This window comes from Chiloscyllium plagiosum, unplaced genomic scaffold, assembly GCF_037043375.1.
Source record: "Chiloscyllium plagiosum isolate Xiang-an unplaced genomic scaffold, Cpla_swu_hap1 HiC_scaffold_22, whole genome shotgun sequence".
NCBI classification, from domain to species: domain Eukaryota; kingdom Metazoa; phylum Chordata; class Chondrichthyes; order Orectolobiformes; family Hemiscylliidae; genus Chiloscyllium; species Chiloscyllium plagiosum.
Window position 1 is genome coordinate 69,035,611 of NW_028270160.1, and position 21,388 is coordinate 69,056,998.

Here is a 21,388-nt window from a genome sequence, read left to right on the forward strand (position 1 = left end):
GTGTGAGGGAGAGAGAGAGTGGGAGCCGGCAGTGTGAGGGAGAGAGAGTGGGAGCCGGCAGTGTGAGGGAGAGAGAGATTGGGAGACGGCAGTGTGAGGGAGAGAGAGTGAGAGCGGGCAGTGTGAGGGAGAGAGAGAATGGGAGCGGGCAGTGTGAGAGAGAGAGAGAGTGGGAGCGGGCAGTGTGCGAGAGAGAGAATGGGAGCGGGCAGTGCGAGGGAGAGAGAGTAGGAGCCGGCAGTGTGTAGGAGAGAGAGAGTGGGAGCGGGCAGTGTGAAGGAGAGAGCGAGGGTGAAAGCGGGTAGTATGGGGGAGAGAGAGTGGGAGCCGGCAGTGCGATGGAGAGAGTGGAAGTGGGCAGTGTGAGGGAGAGAGAGTGGGAGCGGGCAGTGTGAGGGAGAGAGAGAGTGGGAGCCAGTAGTGTGAGGGAGAGAGAGATTGGCAGCCGGCAGTGTGAGGGAGAGAGAGTGGGTGCTGGCAGTGTGAGGGAGAGAGAGAGTGGGAGCGGGCAGTGTGAGGGAGAGAGAGAGTGGGAGCCAGCAGTGTGAGGGAGAGAGTGAGTGGGAGCCGGCAGTGTGAGGGAGAGAGGGTGGGTGCTGGCAGTGTGAGGGAGAGAGAGAGTTGGAGTCGGCAGTGTGAGGGGGAGAGAGTGGGTGCTGGCAGTGTGAGGGAGAGAGAGAGTGGGAGCGGGCAGTGTGAGGGAGAGAGAGAGTGGGAGCCGGCATTGTGAAGGAGAGAGAGATTGGGAGCCGGCAGTGTGAGGGAGAGAGAGTGGGTGCTGGCAGTGTGAGGGAGGGAGAGATTGGGAGCCGGCAGTGTGAGGGAGAGAGAGTGGGTGCTGGCAGTGTGAGGGAGAGAGAGAGTAGGAGCGGGCAGTGTGAGGGAGAGAGAGTGTGTGCTGGCAGTGTGAGGGAGAGAGAGAATGGGAGTGGGCAGTGTGAGGGAGAGAATGTGGGGCCGGCAGTGTGAGGGAGAGAGTGTGTGGGAGTGGGCAGTGTGAACGTGAGAGCGAGGGTGAGAGCGGGTAGTATGGGGGAGAGAGAGTGGGAGCCGGCAGTGCGATGGAGAGAGTGGAAGTGGGCAGTGTGAGGGAGAGAGAGTGGGAGCGGGCAGTGTGAGGGAGAGAGAGAGTGGGAGCCAGCAGTGTGAGGGAGAGAGAGATTGGGAGCCGGCAGTGTGAGGGAGAGAGAGTGGGTGCTGGCAGTGTGAGGGAGAGAGAGAGTGGGAGCGGGCAGTGTGAGGGAGAGAGAGAGTGGGAGCCGGCAGTGTGAGGGAGAGAGAGAGTGGGAGCCAGCAGTGTGAGGGAGAGAGAGAGTGAGAACGGGCAGAGTGAGGGAGAGAGAGATTGGGAGCTGGCAAAGTGAGGGAGAGAGAGTGGAGTCGGCAATGTGAGGGAGAAAGAGAGTGGGAGTGGGCAGTGTGGAGGGAGAGAATGTGGGGCCGGCAGTGTGAGGGAGAGAGTGTTTGGGAGTGGGCAGTGTGAACGAGAGAGCGAGGGTGAGAGCGGGTAGTATGGGGGAGAGAGAGTGGGAGCCGGCAGTGCGATGGAGAGAGTGGAAGTGGGCAGTGTGAGGGAGAGAGAGTGGGAGCGGGCAGTGTGAGGGAGAGAGAGAGTGGGAGCCAGCAGTGTGAGGGAGATGGAGAGTGGGAGCCAGCAGTGTGAGGGAGAGAGAGATTGGGAGCCGGCAGTGTGAGGGAGAGAGAGATTGGGAGTCGGCAGTGTGAGGGAGAGAGAGTGGGAGCCAGCAGTGTGAGGGAGAGAGAGAGGGAGCCGGCAGTGTGAGTGAGAGAGAGTAGGAGCCGGCAGTGTGAAGGAGAGAGAGAGTGGGAGCGGGCAGTGTGAAGGAGAGAGCGAGGGTGAGAGCGGGTAGTATGGGGGAGAGAGAGTGGGAGCCGGCAGTGTGTGGGAGAGACAGAGTGGGAGCGGGCAGTGTGAAGGAGAGAGCGAGGGTGAGAGCGGGTAGTATGGGGGAGAGAGAGTGGGAGCCGGCAGTGCGATGGAGAGAGTGGAAGTGGGCAGTGTGAGGGAGAGAGAGTGGGAGCGGGCAGTGTGAGGGAGAGAGAGAGTGGGAGCCAGCAGTGTGAGGGAGAGAGAGATTGGGAGCCGGCAGTGTGAGGGAGAGAGAGTGGGAGCCGGCAGTGCGATGGAGAGAGTGGAAGTGGGCAGTGTGAGGGAGAGAGAGTGGGAGCGGGCAGTGTGAGGGAGAGAGAGAGTGGGAGCCAGCAGTGTGAGGGAGAGAGAGATTGGGAGCCGGCAGTGTGAGGGAGAGAGGGTGGGTGCTGGCAGTGTGAGGGAGAGAGAGATTGGGAGTCGGCAGTGTGAGGGAGAGAGGGTGGGTGCTGGCAGTGTGAGGGAGAGAGAGAGTGGGAGCGGGCAGTGTGAGGGAGAGAGAGTGGGTGCTGGCAGTGTGAGGGAGAGAGAGATTGGGAGACGGCAGTGTGAGGGAGTGAGAGAGTGGGAGCGGGTAGTGTGAGGGAGAGAGAGAGTGGGAGCCGGCAGTGTGAGGGAGAGAGAGATTGGGAGACGGCAGTGTGAGGGAGAGAGAGTGGGTGCTGGCAGTGTGAGGGAGAGAGAGATTGGGAGCTGGCAGTGTGTGGGAGAGAGAGCGAGTGGGAGCGGGCAGTGTGAGGGAGAGAGAGAGTGGGAGCGGGTAGTGTGAGGGAGAGAGAGAGTGGGAGCGGGCAGTGTGAGGGAGAGAGAGTGGGTGCTGGCAGTGTGAGGGAGAGAGAGAATGGGAGCGGGCAATGTGAGGGAGAGAGAGAGTGGGAGTGGGCAGTGTGAGGGAGAGAGAGTGGGTGCCAGCAGTGTGAGGGAGAGAGAGTGGGACTCTTCTGTGTTAGGGAGAGAGAGAGTGTGAGCCGGCAGTGTGAGTGAGAGAGAGTAGGAGCCGGCAGTGTGTAGGAGAGAGAGAGTGGGAGCGGGCAGTGTGAAGGAGAGAGCGAGGGTGAGAGCGGGTAGTATGGGGGAGAGAGAGTGGGAGCCGGCAGTGCGATGAAGAGAGTGGAAGTGGGCAGTGTGAGGGAGAGAGAGTGGGAGCGGGCAGTGTGAGGGAGAGAGAGAGTGGGAGCCAGTAGTGTGAGGGAGAGAGAGATTGGCAGCCGGCAGTGTGAGGGAGAGAGAGTGGGTGCTGGCAGTGTGAGGGAGAGAGAGATTGGGAGTCGGCAGTGTGAGGGAGAGAGAGTGGGTGCTGGCAGTGTGAGGGAGAGAGAGATTGGGAGCCGGCAGTGTGAGGGAGAGAGAGTGGGTGCTGGCAGTGTGAGGGAGAGAGAGAGTAGGAGCGGGCAGTGTGAGGGAGAGAGAGTGGGTGCTGGCAGTGTGAGGGAGAGAGAGAATGGGAGCGGGCAATGTGAGGGAGAGAGGGAGTCGGAGCGGGCAGTGTGAGGGAGAGAGAGAGTGGGAGCCGGCAGTGTGAGGGAGAGAGAGTGGGAGCGGGCAGTGTGAGGGAGAGAGAGTGGGAGCGGGCAGTGTGAGGGAGAGAGAGAGTGGGAGCCGGCAGTGTGAGGGAGAGAGAGTGGGAGCCGGCAGTGCGAGGGAGAGAGAGAGTGGGAGCGGGCAGTGTGAGGGAGAGAGAGTGGGAGCCGGCAGTGTGAGGGAGAGAGAGATTGGGAGCCAGCAGTGTGAGGGAGAGAGAGAGTGGGAGCCGGCAGTGTGAGGGAGCGAGAGTGGGAGCCGGCAGTGTGCGAGAGAGTGAGTGGGAGTGGGCAGTCTGAGGGAGAGAGAGTGGGTCCTTGCAGTGTTAAGGAGAGAGAGATTGGGAGCCAGTTGTGTAAGGGAGAGAGAGAGCGTGTTAGCCGGCAGTGTGAGGGAGAGAGAGAGTGGCAGGGGGCAGTGTGAAGGAGAGAGAGTGGGAGCGGGCATAGTGAGGGAGAGAGAATAGGAGCTGGCAGTGTGAGGGAAAGAGAGTTGGAGCCGAAAAAGTAAAGGAGAGAGAGTGTGAGCTTGCAGTGTGAGGGAGAAAGAGAGGGTGAGAGCGGGCAATGTGGGGGAGAGAGAGTGGGAGCCGCTAGTGTGAGGGAGAGAGAGTGGGAGCCGGCAGTGTGAGAGAGATAGAGTGCGACACGGCAGTGTGCGGGAGAGCGCGAGTGGGAGCGTGCAGTGTGAGGGAGAGAGAGAGTGGGAGCGGGCAGAGTGAGGGAGAGAGAATTGGGAGCAGGCAAAGTGAGGGAGAGAGAGTGGGAGCTGGCAGTGTGAAGGAGAGAGAGAGAGTGGTAGCGGGCAGTGTGCAGGAGAGAGAAAGTGGGAGCGGGCAGTGTGAGGGAGATAGAGTGGGAGTGGGCAGTGTGAGGGAGAGAGAGTGGGAGTGGGCAGTGTGAGGGAGAGAGAGTGGAGCCGGCAATATGAGGGAGAGAGAGTGGGAGCGGGCAGTGTGAGGGAGAGAGAGAGTGGGAGCTGGCAGTGTGAGGGTTAGAGAGTGGGAACCGGCAATATGAGGGAGAGAGAGTGGGAGCGGGCAGTGTGAGGGAGAGAGAGTGGGAGCTGGCAGTTTGAGGGAGAGAGAGTGGGAGCGGGCAGTGTGAGGGAGAGAGAGTGGGAGCGGGCAGTGTGAGGGAGAGAGACTGGGAGCAGGCAGTCTGAGGGAGACAGAGTGGGAGCTGGCAGTCTGAGGGAGAGAGAGTGGGTGCGGGCAGTGTGAGGCAGAGAGAGAGTGGGAGCGGGCAGTGTGAGGCAGAGAGAGTGGGAGCGGGCAGTGTGAGGGAGAGAGAGTGGGAGCTGGCAGTCTGAGGGAGAGAGAGAGTGGGAGCGGGCAGTGTGAGGCAGAGAGAGTGGGAGTGGGCAGTGTGAGGGAGATAGAGTGGGAGCGGGCAGTGTGAGGGAGAGAGAGTGGGAGCGGGCAGTGTGAGGGAGAGAGAGTGGGAGCGGGCAGTGTGAGGGAGAGAGAGTGGGAGCGGGCAGTGAGAGGGAGAGAGAGTTGGAGCTGGCAGTGTGAGGGAGAGAGAGGTTGGGAGCGGGCAGTGTGAGGGAGAGAGAGTGGGAGCGGGTAGTGTGAGCGAGAGAGTGGGAGGCGGAAGTGTGAGGGAGAGAGAGTATGGGTGCCAAAAAACTGAAGGAGAGAAAGTGGGAGCTGGCAGTTTGAGGGAGAGATTGAAGGTGGGAGCGGGCAGTGTGGGGGAGAGAGAGTGGGAGCTGGCAGTGTGAGGGAGAGAGAGGTTGGGAGCGGGCAGTGTGAGGGAGAGAGAGTGGGAGCGGGCAGTGAGAGGGAGAGAGAGTTGGAGCTGGCAGTGTGAGGGAGAGAGAGTTGGAGCTGGCAGTGTGAGGGAGAGAGAGGTTGGGAGCGGGCAGTGTGAGTGAGAGAGAGTGGGAGCGGGCAGTGAGAGGGAGAGAGAGTTGGAGCTGGCAGTGTGAGGGAGAGAGAGGTTGGGAGCGGGTAGTGTGAGGGAGAGAGAGTGGGAGCGGGCAGTGTGAGCGAGAGAGTGGGAGGCGGAAGTGTGAGGGAGAGAGAGTATGGGTGCCAAAAAACTGAAGGAGAGAAAGTGGGAGCTGGCAGTTTGAGGGAGAGATTGAAGGTGGGAGCGGGCAGTGTGGGGGAGAGAGAGTGGGAGCTGGCAGTGTGAGGGAGAGAGAGTTGGAGCTGGCAGTGTGAGGGAGAGAGAGGTTGGGAGCGGGCAGTGTGAGGGAGAGAGAGTGGGAGCGGGCAGTGAGAGGGAGAGAGAGTTGGAGCTGGCAGTGTGAGTGAGAGAGAGGTTGGGAGCGGGCAGTGTGCAGGAGAGGGTGGGAGGAAGAGAGAAAGTGGGTGCAGGCAGTGTGAGGGGAGAGAGAGGGAGCCGGCAGTGTGAGGGAGAGAGAGAGTGGGAGCGGGCAGTGTGAGGGAGAGAGAGTGGGTGCTGGCAGTGTGAGGGAGAGAGAGAGTGGGAGCTGGCAGAGTGAGGGAGAGAGAGAGTGGGAGCGGGCAGAGTGAGGGAGAGAGAGAGTGGGAGCGGGCAGTGTGAGGGAGAGAGAGAGTGGGACCCGACAGTGTGAGGGGAGAGAGAGGGAGCCGGCAGTGTGAGGGAGAGAGAGAGTGGGAGCCGGCAGAGTGAGAGAGAGAGAGAGTGGGAGTGGGCAGTGTGAGAGAGAGAGAGAGTGGGAGCCGGCAGAGTGAGGGAGAGAGAGAGTGTGAGCTTGCAGTGTGAGGGAGAGAGAGAGTGGGAGCCGGCAGAGTGAGGGAGAGAGAGAGTGGGAGTGGGCAGTGTGAGGGAGAGAGAGAGTGGGTGCCAGCAGAGTGAGGGAGAGAGAGAGCAAGTTTTCCAAGATTATGTAACTGACACATACTTCCCGTCTGCTCCAGGCTGCTCATATTCCTTTTGCTTCTCTCACCTCGTATATATTTAACTTCCCTCTGGAGTTCTGTCGAGAGGCAGCAGTGGTGATGCATTGTGGGAAGTGTGCCAGTGGCCGTGGGTCCTGAGTGCTGTTGGATGACCATCTGGGGTGTGGATGTGGCTGTGGGCCCAAGCCTAACATGGCCAGAGCAAGCACGGAGTGTCAATGAGGGAGATACCCCCCACCTCCGGCACCTGGAGCATCAAGAGCAGGGGGACAGATTCCCAAACAGCGGGCCCAAGCAAAGGGGATTGAGCTTTCACAGGGAGTGCACTTCAGAAACATTGTTCAACCTTTACTGTTATTCCTTATTTTTCCGCTTAACATGACGAAGGACTGTAATGTTAACATTTATCTTTATTTCTTGAATTTTCTACTTATACTAAGAAACACAGTAGTGATTTCCTCCTAACTTAGTTTTTGTGTTACTAACCATACCTACATTTTGTACTGAGGTACCTTCGGACCTGAGATGATGCCGTGTTTGGTGACATTGTACACTTTTCACTGTACTCCTGTACTTAAGTACACGTGATAATAAAGCTTCTGTCTATATCTAAATATCAAACACTCTCTTCACTACCCTGTCTAGTTCTGACTCCACGTTCAAACATCCATGAACCAGCACTCCAAGGTCTCTTTGTTCACAGCCTCTCCCCAGGACCTCACCATTAAGTGCATATGTCCTGCCCTGAGTTGCCTTTCCAAAATGCAGCACCTCACATTTATCTAAATTAAACTCCATCTGCCACTCCTCAGCTTGGGAACTCATCTGTTCAATGTCCCATTGTATCTGAAGGAATCTTCACTGCTGTCCACTGCACCTCCAATTTTGGTGTCATCGCAAACTTACTAACCATTCTTCCCATGTTCACATTCAAAACGTCTATATAAATGATGCAAAGTGGTGGACCCAGCATCGATCACTGTGTCACACCGCTGGTCACAGGCCTCCAATGTGAAAAGCAACCTTACATCACTACCCTCTGTCTCCTCTTTCTGTAGCCAAATGATTCGTTTTCCTTGTATTCTCCTTGCTAACCAACTACCATGCAGATCTTTGTCGAATGTCTTACTGAAGTACATATAGATCATGTTCACGACTCTGCTTTCATCAATCCACTTCATTACTTAGAACATAGAACATAGAAGAATACAGCGCAGTACAGGCCCTTCGGCCTTCGATGTTGCGTCGATCCAAGCCCACCTAACCTACACTAGCCCACTATCCTCCATATGCCTATCCAATGCCCGCTTAAATGCCCATAATGAGGGAGAGTCCACCACTGCTACTGGCAGGGCATTATATGAACTCACGACTCGCTGAGTAAAGAACCTACCCCTAACATCTGTCCTATACCTACCTCCCCTCCCCCCCCCCTTAATTTAAAGCTATGCCCCCTTGTAATAGCTGACTCCATACGTGGAAAAAGATTCTCACTGTCGACTCTATCTAAACCCCTAATCATCTTGTACACCTCTATCAAGTCACCCCTAAACCTTCTTTTCTCCAATGAAAACAACCCCAAGTGCCTCAGCCTTTCCTCATACGATCTTTCTACCATACCAGGCAACATCCTGGTAAACCTCCTCTGCACCCGTTCCAGTGCCTCCACATCCTTCCTATAGTATGGCGACCAAAACTGCACACAATACTCCAGATGCGGCCGCACCAGACTCTTATACAACTGCAACATGACCTCAGTACTCCGGAACTCAATTCCTCTACCAATAAAAGCCAGTATGCCATATGCCTTCTTCACCGCACTATTTACCTGGGTGGCAACTTTCAAAGATCTGTGTACATGGACACCAAGATCCCTCTGCTCATCCACACTACCAAGTATCCGACCATTAGCCCAGTACCCCATCTTTTTATTACTCTTACCAAAGTGAATCACCTCACACTTAGCTACATTGAACTCCATTTGCCACCTTTCTGCCCAGTTCTGCAGCTTATCTATATCCCGCTGTAACCTGCCACATCCTTCCTCACTGTCTACAACTCCTCCGACTTTCGTATCATCCGCAAACTTGCTCACCCAACCTTCTAACCCCTCCTCCAGATCATTTATAAAAATGGCAAACAGCAATGGTCCCAAAACAGATCCTTGCGGAACACCGCTAGTGACGGCACTCCAAGATGAACCTTTCCCATCAAATACTACCCTCTGTCTTCTTCCAGCCAGCCAACTCCTAATCCAAACCTCCAACTCACCCTCAATGCCATACCTCCGTATTTTTTGCAGTAGCCTACCATGGGGAACCTTATCAAACGCCTTACTAAAATCCATATATACCACATCTACCGCTTTCCCCTCATCAACCTCCTTAGTCACCTTCTCAAAGAATTCAATAAGGTTTGTGAGGCACAACCTGCCTTTCACAAAACCATGCTGACTATCCTTGATCACATTATTCCTATCCAGATGTTCATAAATCCCATCCCTTACAATTCTCTCTAAGACTTTGTCCACAACAGAAGTGAGACTCACCGGCCTATAGTTACTAGAGTTATACCTACTCCCCTTCTTGAACAAGGGAACCACATTTGCTAGCCTCCAATCTTCTGGCACTACTCCTGTAGACAACGAGGACATAAAAATCAAGGCCAATGGCTCTGCAATCTCCTCCCTTGCTTCCCAGAGAATCCTAGGATAAATGCCATCAGGCCCAGGGGACTTATCTATTTTCACCCTTTCCAGAATTTCCAACACCTCTTCCCTACATACCTCAAAGCCATCCATTCTACTTAATTGTGACTCTGTACTCACATTGACAACAATGTCCTGTTCCTGATTGAATACTGACGAAAAGTATTCATTCAGTGTCTCCCCAATCTCTTCAGCCTCCACACGCAACTTCCCACTACTATCCTTGACTGGACCTATTCCTACCCTAGTCATTCTTTTATTCCTGACATACCTATAGAAAGCCTTAGGGTTTTCCCTAATCCTACCAACTAAGGACCGTTCATGTCCCCTCCTTGCTGCTCTTAGCTCTCTCTTCAGGTCCTTCCTGGCTACCTTATAACTCTCAATCGCCCCAATTGAACCTTCACGCCTCATCTTTACATAGGCCGCCTTCTTCCATTTAACAAGGGATTCCAATTCCTTATTAAACCACGGCTCCCTCACACGACCCTTTCCTCCCTGCCTGACAGGTACATAATTATCAAGGACACTCAATAGTTGCTCCTTGAACAAGCTCCACATATCAATTACGCCCTTGCCTTGAAGCTTACTTTTCCAAGCCACAAATCCTAAGTCATGCCTCACCGCATCATAATTTCCCTGCCCCCAGCTATAACTCTTGCCCTGTAGTGCACACTTATCCCTCTCCATCACTAGAGTAAAAGTCACCGAATTGTGGTCACTGTCCCCAAAGTGCTCACCTACCTCTAATTCTAACACCTGGCCAGGGTCATTACCCAGAACCAAATCCAGTATGGCCTCACCTCTTGTTGGCCTATCTACATATTGTGTCAGGAAACCCTCCTGCACACATTGGACAAACACTGACCCATCTAACAAACTTGAGCTATAGCTTTTCCAATCAATATCAGGAAAGTTAAAGTCCCCCATAACAACCACCCTATTACTTTCACTCTTCTCTTGAATCATCCTCGCAATCCTTTCTTCTACGTTTCTAGGACTATTAGGAGGCCTGTAAAAAACTCCTAACAGGGTGAGCTCACCTTTCCTATTCCTAACCTCAGCCCAAACTACCTCAGATGGCAAGTCGTCTTCCATCGTCCTTTCCACAGCTGTAATACTATCTTTGACAAGCAATGCCACACCTCCCCCTCTTTTACCCCCACCTCTGACCCTACTAAAACATTTAAACCCTGGAACCTGCAACAGCCAATCCTGTCCCTGTTCTACCCATGTCTCCGTAATAGCCACAACATCGAAGTCCCAGGTACCAACCCACGCTGCAAGTTCACCTACCTTATTTCGTATACTTCTTGCATTGAAGTATACACACTTCAAGCCACTTTCCTGTTTACAGGCACCCTCCTTTGAAATTGATGCCATGTTCCTAACCTCCCTACACTCCAGGTCCTGCACCCTAAAGCTACAGTCTGGGTTCCCATGCCCCTGCAGAGTTAGTTTAAACCCCCCCCAAGAGCACTAGCAAATCTGCCTTCTTAAAATAACTCAATTAAGTTAGTGAAACATGATTTCCCACCATGTTGACTATCCCTAATCTGCCCTTGCCGTTCCAAATATATGTAAAATGTGTTCTCAGGACAACCCTTCAACATTTGCTCACCACCAATGTCAATCTCACTGATCTAGAGTTCCCTGGCTTCTGCTTATCACATTTCTTGAACAATGGCACACGTTAGCCAACCTCCAGTCTTCCAGCAACTTACTTGTGACTATCGATGTTACAAATATCTCAGCAAGGGGCCCAGTACTCATTTCTCTAGCTTCTCACAGAGTTCTAGGGCACACCTGGACAGGTCCTGAGGATTTATCAATCTTTATATGTTTAACCTTCAACCTCTTCAACCTTTCCCTGCAGCAGGTGCCAGTCCCTGCCTGTTTCAAGAGGGCCAACATCCCTGTGCCTAAGAAGGTTCATGCAGCATGTCTCAATGACTACCGCCCAGTGGCCCGAACCTCGGTGGTCATTAAGTGCTTTGAAAGACTGGTCATGGCATTAATCAACTTCAGCTGTCCCATTACTCTTGACCCACTCCAACTTGCCTATCGGACCAACCGATCCACATCAGATGCCATATCACTTACCCTTCACTCCTCCCAAGAATATCTTTACACCAAGAACAGCTACATAAGGATCCTACTCATTGACTACAGTTCAGCATTCAACACTGTTATCTCCTCGAGACTGATTACTAAACTTAGAAATCTCAGACTAAGCCCCACTCTCTGCAATTGGATCCTTAGTTTCCTGACCCACCAGCCACAATCAGTGAAGATTGGGGACAATATTTCATCGTCACTAACACTCAACACTGGAGCCCCCCAGGGGTGCGTACTCAGCCCGCTGCTGTACTCAATGTATACCCATGACTGCATTGCCAAATACCAGACTAATGCCATTTACAAGTTCGCTGATGGCACCACCATAGTCAGTCAAATCTCAGATGGCGATGAAACAGCTTACAGACGGGAGGTGGAAGACCTGGAAAAAGGTGCACTGAGAACAACCGAGCTTTCCATGCCGACAAAACCAAGGAATCATTTCGGCAGGATGTTACTCATGCCCCCCTTACACTAAAACAGCACAGAGGTGGAATGAGTGGAGAGTGTCAAGCTCCTGGGAATGGTCATCCACAATAAGCTTTCTTGGACTCTTCATGTGGATTCACTGGTTACAAAGGTCTATTTGGAAGCACTCGCTTTCGGAGCGCTGCTCCTTCATGAGATGCTTGTAGATTATAAGATTGTAGGACACGGAATTTTATAGCAAAAGTTTACAGTGTAATGGAACTGAAATTATACATTGAAAAAGACCTGGATCTTTTCGAATGGGCATGTTGTTTCAGTTCTTTCATATGTAAATCCTAGAACTTCCTTAAAGTTACATTCTCAAGTGAGCTTTAACAATAGGTGCCATGTTGTCCCAGGTAATACATTGAGGGTGTGAGGTGCCCTGTGTGAGGCTGTCTGTGCCCCAATGTTCAGACTGATTCTAATCTAAAAAAGAGATTGACAGAATCTTACATGGATTCGTGCAGTGTTTGAGCAAAATAAAATGTAATTCTGAAAGTACAAATTCTCCCCACAAAATTATATGTGTACGTGCCTAGGTGGGTGGGTGTGTCTGCGGTGGGGGTATGTGAGAGAGTGTGTGTATATGCGTGAGTGTGAGTGTAAAGGGGTATAGGTCTGTGAGAGGGCACGTGTGAGAATGGGAGTGTACATGTGAGCGTATGAGAGAGGGTCTGCATGAGTGTATGGGTCTGTAGGTGTGTGTATGTCGATGTATATGTGTGTGTCTGTCTGTGAATGTGTGAGTGAATGAATGTGTGTGTGTGTCTGTGTGTGTCTGTCTGTGAATGTGTGTATGTCAGTGTAAAGGGGTATAGGTCTGTGAGAGGGCGCGTGTGAATGTGGGAGTGTAGGTGTGAGCGTATGAAAGAGGGTCTGCATGAGTGTATGGGTCTGTTGGCATGTGTGTGTCTATGTATGTGTGTATGTGAATGTGTGTGAATGTGTGTCCGCACAATGTGTGTCTGTGTGTGAATGTGTGTGTGAATGTGTGTGTGTGTGCGTGTGTGTGTTTGTGTGTGTGTCTGTGTGTGCGTGTGTATGTGTGCGTGTGTAGTGGGGCCACCTGTCATGTGACTTAAACCCAAGATCCTGGTTGAGGCCAGCCCTGTGGGAACCAAACTTGGCTATCAGCCTCTGCTTGGCTACTTTGCCTTGTTGCCTGTCCCGAAATCCGTCTGGAAGGATGGTCACCCAAAGGTCCGGAATGCTGAAGTGTTCTCCGAATGGGAGGGAATACTCCTGTCGGTTGATTGTTGCCCGGTTCAACAATCGACATTTGATTATCCGTATATTGGATTATCCAGAAAGGTCGCAAAATCCCTGCTCGGACGGAATTTCACAATGTCCCCAAGGTCCTGTACTTCCTGCAGGAGCCTGTGCTCCAGAACCTGAGCCACCTCCGGAGTTTTAGTTTTGCCCCTTTTAGGGACATAAAATGGTGGGCCCTGTACCGACTGCTGCTGCACACCGTCCACCTCTATTCCCTCATCCACCAACCGGACACACCTTGGTGTGCCCCTTTGCCACTCGGTGGTGGGGATCCTCAGTGGAGAGCTCTCTAGGTGAGAGTCCTCCCCCTTTCTCTCGGGGATCTGGAGTGGAGGGTGCTGCACGCAGCTGTCCCCTACAACCGCAGATTACCAGGCTCACAGACTCCCAGCCCAACTGCTTGTTCTGTGGTGCTGTAGAGTTCAGAGACCATGTAAATATTGGGTGTGGGCATTTGTACTCCCTTTTTGATTTTCTTAAAAACCTTATTCTCTGTTTCTGGTTGTACTTCAGCCACACGCTTCTCATCTTTGGGCACCCGGTGCAGAAGGGAGAGGGTAGGTCAGAGGACCCCCACGTGGGTCTGCTCCTGGGCCTGGCAAAACTGGCCACAGTGGGCCGGGAGGGGGGTGTCAAGGCCGATTGCCTGCCTCTCTTACACAGTTATTTTAGATCCCGGGTGTCACTGGAGAAGGAGCACGCGGTGTCCACCAACACCCTCGAGATTTTCAGGGAGAGGTGGGCACCACAGGGAGTGGAGTGTATTATTTCCCCCTCCAACTCTATTTTGATTTAATCCTTACCCTCCCCTTCACTGTTTGATCACGCAGCATTGCCCTTTGATGAGAAGGGCACTGCTTGTCACTGGTCACTCAGTGTTTCCTTTCTTCCTGATGGTGGAATATAAATAAAGATTGAAGCAATTGTTGTGCTTCACAGGTTCTGACACCTGCACGCAGGGGTGCTGGGGAAAAATAAGCACGACCGCGATTAGGTGGTAGTGTGGGGGGGGCGGAGAAAGAAAAAGAAATCCCATTGAATTCACCCTCACCCTATTTGCCAAAGCTATCTCATGTCCCATTTTTATTTCCCTGATTTCCCTCATGTATACTTCTACTGCCTTTATATTCTTTTAGAGATTCTCTCGATCCCGGCTGTCTATATCTGACATACGCTTGAACAAAACCTTATTCTTGAACAAAACCTCATTTTCTCTGGTCATCCTGCATTCCCTACACCTACCAGCCTTGCCCTTCACCCTAACAGGAACATACTGTCTCTGGATTCTCATTATCTCATTGTTGAAGGCTTCCAACTTTCCAGCCGTCCTTTACCTGTGAATACCCACCTCCAATCAACTTTTGAAAGTTCTTGTTTAATATCATCAAGATTGGCCTTCCTCTGAATTTAGAATTTTAACTTTTAGATCCGGTCTGTCTTTTTCCATCAATATTTTAAAACTGCCATGACTTGGAGGTGCTGGTATTGTACTGGGGTGGATAAAGTTAAAAATCACACAACATCCTTTATTAGGTATAACCACCTGATGAAGGAGTGGCGCTCTGAAAGCTAGTGCTTCCAAATAAACCTGTTGGATTATAACCTGGTGTTGTGTGATTTTTAACTTTATTTTAAAACTAATAGAATTATGGTCACTGGCCCCAAAGTGCTCCCCCACTGACACCTCAGTCACCTGCCCTGCTTTATTTCCCAAGAGTAGGTCAAGTTTAGCTCCTTCTTCAGTAAGTACATCCATATACTGATTCAGAACATTTCCTTGTACACACTTAACAAATTCCTCTCCAACCAAGTCCTTAACTCTTTGGCAGTCCCCGTCTATGCTTTGGAAAGTTAAAATTCCCTACCATTACCACCCTATTATTCTTACAGATAACTGAGATCTCCTTACAAGTTTGCTTCTCAATTTCCCGCTGACTTTTGGGAGTTGACAGTAAAATCCTAATAAGGTGATTATTCCTGTGAGTACATCCAGGGAAATTATTCCCTCCCTACCGGCATTGTGGGTCAACCCACAGCAAGTGGACTGCAGTGATTCAAGAAGGCAGCTCACCACCACCTTCTCAAGGACAAATAGGGATGGGCTGTCAGTGCTGGCCAGCCAGAGACACCCACGTCCCATAAATGAATAAAAAAGAAACAATTTGGGTGGAACCGAGAAATAAGAAAGGGATAATCACCTTAAGTACAGCCATAATATTATCCCTAATCAAAAAAAAAACGCCATTCCCTCCCCTCTCTTGCCCCCTTTCAATCTTTCCTCTCGCATATATTACCCTGGAACATTAAGCTGCCAGTCATGTCCATTCATGAGCCATGTCTCTATAATTGCAATGATATCCTAGTCCCACATTCCTAACGATGCTCTGAGTTCTAATGTCTTACCTGTTAGGCCACTTGCATTGAAATAAATGCAGTTTAATTTATCAGTCCTACCTCGTTCTGTGCTGTGTTCCTGCCTGCCCTGGTGTAATTGACTTGCTCCATTTCCCATACCAGTCGCAGACTGATCTCTTTCACCACTATCTTCCTGGGTATCAATTCCAAACCCTCCACTCTCAACCCAAGCAGCTCTAGCAAATCTCCCCATGAATATATTTAGTCCCTTTGCAATTCAGGTGCAACCTTTCCTACTTATACAGGTCTCTCCTAAGCAGGACTTATACACTTAATGGTAAGGTCTAGGGAGTGTTGCTGAATAAAGAGACCTTGGAGTGCAGATTCATAGCTCCTTGAAAGTGGAGTCGCAGGCAGATAGGATAGTGAAGAAGGCGTTTGGTATGCTTTCCTTTATTGGTCAGAGTATTGAGTACAGGAGTTGGGAGGTCATGTTGTGGCTGTACAGGACATTGGTTAGGCCACTGTTAGAATGTTGCATGCAATTCTGGTCTCCTTCCTATCGGAAAGATGTTGTGAAACTTGAAAGGGTTCAGAAAAGATTTACAAGGATGTTGCTATGGCTGGAAGATTTGAGCTATAGGGAGAGGTTGAACAGGCAGGGGCTGTTTTCCCTGGAGCGTTGGAGGCTGAGGTGTGATCAAAATTATGAGTGCCTTGGATAGGATAAATAGACAAAGTCTTTACCCTGAGGTCGGGGAGTCCAGAACTAGAGGGCATAGGTTTAGGGTGAGAGGATAAAGATATAAAAGAGACCTAAGGGGCAACTTTTTCACGCAGAGGGTGGTATGTGTATGGAATGAGCTGCCAGAGGATGTGGTGGAGGCTGGTACAATTGCAACATTGAAAAGGCATTTGGATGGGGATATGAATAGGAAGGGTTTGGAGGGATATGGGCCGGGTGCTGGCAGGTGGGACTAGATTGGGTTGGGATATCTGTTCGGCATGGACAGGTTGGACTGAAGGGTCTGTTTCCATGCTGTACATCTCTATGACTCTATGACTGTGTAAGAGATTCCAATGATTCAAAAATGTGAATCCTTTTCCCCTCCACCAGCTCCTCAGCTACACATTCATCTGCTCTACCCTCCTGTTCCTACTCCCACTGGGACACGGCACTGGGAGTAATCCAGATATTACTGCTGTAGGAGTGACTGCTGTCTCTGAGGCAAGCAGACTCTGAAGGCCTGGGCAATTCAGCAGGAACAGCAGTTTATTCCAGCGGGAATCGATTACAGCCAGGAGAGGAACTCCAGACCATCACACAGGACAATCCAGCTCTCTCCGTCAAACACCCGCACAATACCATTCTTACACTTTCTGACATCAAAGTGATGTCAGTCTACAAACTAACTGTTCGTGTGCAGTTGATCATATCAAGTCCACAAGTCAACCAACTGGGCGATGATAACATCAGGTCTGTAAATCAGTTGGCCAGGCAGTTAATTCCACCAGGTCTGTAAATTAATTACATCAAATTAATAATTCAATTAACTCGGCATTTTGATGACATCAGGTCACTGTCTGTTACATATCTAACGGTCAGATTCAAACACACGGTGCCTGTTCGCTGATGTGGTCACTTGTTTATCTTGTAACCTTTGTCCCTGAATATCCTGTGATCTGCTGAGGTTCTGCCCTGCTCACCCATATCAGTTAATCATTCCCAATGTCTCCGTGGGCGAGCTGGCGGGTCTTTACTGATGCAGAGAGTCAATCACCTTCAAACATCTTATTCTATGGTTGTGTGAGATATTGTACTGTATGTTTCTTTATTTTTATATTAAGGCCCTTTATTTGCCAACCCACTCACAATCGCTCGGTATTTACTCCTTCCGCATTTCATTCAGTCATTCATCAAACTGTGGTCTCCCCACTCCCCAGCGCACTATCTCACCCGAAACTATGAAAAGATGAGAATACTAATCCCCCTCAGAACCATCTACCGGGACTTGAACAGCTTGCAGGACATCAAACAAGTTGTCTCCATCAGCACGGACCTGTTAGATACAGATTGAATGGGGTCTCTGTCCCCTTTAAGAAAGTTAGTGTCAAATAGCGCCTCCGTGAAATGGAATGAATGAGGGAGGAGACCGACAATAGGGAGTGAAATCTCAAAACCCAGCCGCGGGAATCCGTTTACTCAGCCCTCTGCTTTTATTAAGTACATCTATAATTTCTGATTTGGTTAAATCATATAAGCCTGATATTCTTTCCCGTACTCTCTACCTTAAAGGGACTCACACCCTCATCCCCCTCCTACAACTACCCTCCGGGATCGACGTTTTAAGTTCCTGCCTAAATTCCTAATTTCTCTCCTCAGGACCTCGTCCTTTTCCCATCCTGTATCATGGGTTCCAATGTGTCCAGCAACATCCTGCTGGTCCCTCTCCCCTTTGGGAATATTCTGCACCCTCTCTGAGATAGTTCTGAATTGTCTGTCGTGAGGGGATATTTGAATAACTGCCTGGATCCAGTTTGGAAGCTCTCTGGACAGATTTCAGATCCCATCATTGACTCACTCTTTATTGGAGGGACAGTGAGGTGCAGCAGCACTATATTTGAATTCAGGCCTTTCTGAAGCCGTTTTCAATGTATTTGGTCGGGCAATGTGTTGGGAAGGTGACTCAGCTGGTTACTGCAGTTATTGAATTGAGTTGTGTACTCGGCTTATTGAAGTGAAAAATAGTTAAATTGTCTTCAACTGAAAAAAAAATAGTTTGGTCCGGCTTGATTTTAAAATTGAAAGAAATCAAGAGATGTTAACTCTTTATTGTAGACAACATAAAACTGCCCTGCAGTATATTCCTCACAGACTAATCCAGCAACATCGAACATAGTCACACTCACAGAATCCCACTTTACAGACAGTGTCCCAGACAACACAATGACCATCTCAGGGCAGGTCCTGTCCCACTGTCAGGACAGAGCCAGCAGAGGGAACAGCTCCGTGGGATACAGTCAAGAGGGCTGTGCTCTGGAAGTGCTCAGCTTTAATGTCCCAGACCCCATGAAACCTCATGACATCAGGTTAAACATGGACATGGAAACATTCTGTGTGTCTTAAAAAGTATTAAGGTAAATAAGTCCCTGGTTCCTGATGGGATCGATCCCAGAATATTGAGGGAGACAAGAGAACAAATTGCTGCAGCATTGACAGAGATCTTTGTATTCTCTCTGGCCACAGGTGAGGTCCCAGAGGACTGGAGAATAGCTGATGTTGTCCCATTGTTGAAGAAGGGTAGCAGGGATAACCCTGGGAATTACAGACCTGTGAGCCTTATGTCACTGTAGGGAAATGATTGGAAAAGATTCACATGGACAAGATCTATTTGCATTGAGAAGAAAATGGATTTATTAGTGACAGACAGCATGGTTTTGTGAGGGAGAGGTCGTGCCTTACTAACTTGACCACGTTCTTTGAGGAGATGATGAAGATGATTGATGAGGGAAAACCAGTTGATGTTGTCTACATGGACTTCAGTAAAACCTTTGACAAGGTCCCTCATGGCAGACTGGTACAAAAGGTGAAGTCACATGGTGTCGGGGGTGAGCTGGCAAGATGGATTTTCCTATTTAGAACTGACTCAATCATAGGAGACAGAGGGGAGTGGTGGAGGATGCTTTTCAGAATGGAGGGCTGTGACTAGTGGTGTTCACAGGGATCAGAGCTGGGACCTCTACTGTTCATGGCCTTTGAATCAGACATTATCAGAAATATACACATAGACAAGGAAGAAACCATGGTCTCATTCGATGTAATGGCATTGTTCACCTCTATCGCCAAAACCCTAGCCAGAGAAACAATAGCCAACCTGCTGGACATACAGAACAGACAACACAACGTTGAACCTATCAACAAAGATGGCATACTCAAACTACTGGACCTGTGCCTCACAACACACTTCACATGAACAAATCAACGGCACACCCATGGGCTCACACATCTCTGGACTCATAGCAGAAGCGGTAATGCAAAGATTAGAACAAACAGTCTTACCGCAAATTTAACCCAAACTCTGGGTCAGATATGTGAATGACACCTTTGTAATAATTAAAAACACAGAAATAGGGAACACACACCGGATCATCAACGCCACACTCACAGGAATCCGATTCACTAGAGAGGAAGAAAAGGACAACCAACTCCCATTCCTAGATGTGATGGTACAGAGAACACCTAACAGAGAATTCACCACAAAGGTATACAGGAAAGCCACACACAGAGACCAAGTCCTGAACTACGAAAGCAACCGCCCCAACACACACAAAAGAAGTTGCATCAAGACACTATTCAAAAGGGCCACAACACACTGCAGTACACCAGAACTGCAAAAAGAGGAAGAAGAACACTTATACAATGTATTCGCCAAAAACGGATACCCGTGCAATTTCATCAACAGATGCCTAAGGGAAAGACAACGGAACGAGGACATGCCACAACCCAAAGGACTAGCCACACTACCATACATCAAGAACATCTCTGAAATGACAGCCAGACTACTGCGACCACTAGGACTTATAACAGGACACAAACCAACGCCACACTCAGACAACAACTCACCAGAACGAAGGACCCGATACCCAGCATGAGCAAAACCAATGTCGTGTACAAAATCCCATGCAAGGACTGCATGAAACACTACATAGGACAAACAGGAAGACAGCTAATGATCTGCATCCATGTACACCAACTAGCCACAAAACGATACGACCAGCTATCCTTAGTAGCCACACAAGCAGATGACAAGCAACATGAATTTGACTGGGACAACACTACTATTATAGGACAAGCCAAACAGAGAACAGCCAGGGAATTCCTAGAGACATGGCACTCATCCACAGATTCAATCAATAAGCACATCGACCTGGACCCAATATACCGACCACTGCAGTGAACAGCTGGAACTGACAATCGGAAGCGGCAGATTCAAACCACTACAAATGCCGGAGGAAAGATCACAGAAGCGCTTCACAGGAGGCTCCCAAGCACTGAGGATGTCACCTAGACAGGGGACGAAACGTCTGCAACTCAAATTCCTAGCTCAGTGAACAGAACCACAACAACAAGAAAGAAATCACTGGAGAACTGCAGCAGGTCAGGCAGCATCTGTGGAGGGATAAGAGAGTTAACGTTTCTAATCCAGTTTCATAGGGTTTTTGAAACAAGAATCCCTTCCCCTGAGGAAGTGAGACTTCTCTGAACTGTTTCCAATACAAGTATATCCTTTTAATAAAGGAAACCAAAACTGAACGCAATACTCAATGTGTGGTCTGAACAGTGACTGTGTGGTTGTAAGACGTCCCTCCTTTTATACATTACTCCCTTACATTAAAGGTCAATATTCCATCTGACTACCGAATTCTTTGATGTACCTGTATACTGCTCTTTTAGATTCCGGTACACGAACAGGCTGACCCCCCTCCTACAGAATTCTTAGTCTGTCTCCTTTTAAATAACGTTCTGCTCTCTGTTATTCCTGTCAATCAAACAACCTCATGCCACAGCCACATTACACTCCAGGTTCCTTTTCCTTCCCATTTGCTCAACCCAGTAGTTTAATGTGATTATAAATAGTTGAGGTCACAGCATTGATCCCTGTGACACTCCATTAGTTACCAGACTGAAACTGAACCATTTATTCTGATTCTCTGTTTCCTGGTTATCAGGCTTTCATCTTCTGCCCTGCTTATATATCATCATTGGCAAAGTGCAACAATATCTTATGCAGCATCTTTTACACAGCTTCTTGTATAGAGCTTTATAAAATCATGAGGGGCCAGAGACAAGATGAACAGCCAAGGTCTTTTCCCCAGGGCAGGGGAGTCCAAAACCAGATGGGACAGGTTTAAGGTGAGATGGGAAATATTTAAAAGGGACCTGAGTAGCAACATTTTCATGCAGAGGGGGTGTGTGTATGGAATGGGCTGCCAGAGAAAGTGGTCCAGGCAGGTACAATTACAACATTTCGAAGACATTTGGACAGGGACATGAATAGGAAAGATTTAAAGGGATAAATAAATATTGAACTGTTTCCAGAACACTGAAAGTAAATGTAATCTTGAACAACTCTATTACAGTTCTTGTCCAGAATTGCATGTGAGACAATCTATTTTACTGAATTTGCCTGTGCCAAGGATGTGTTTATGAGATGTT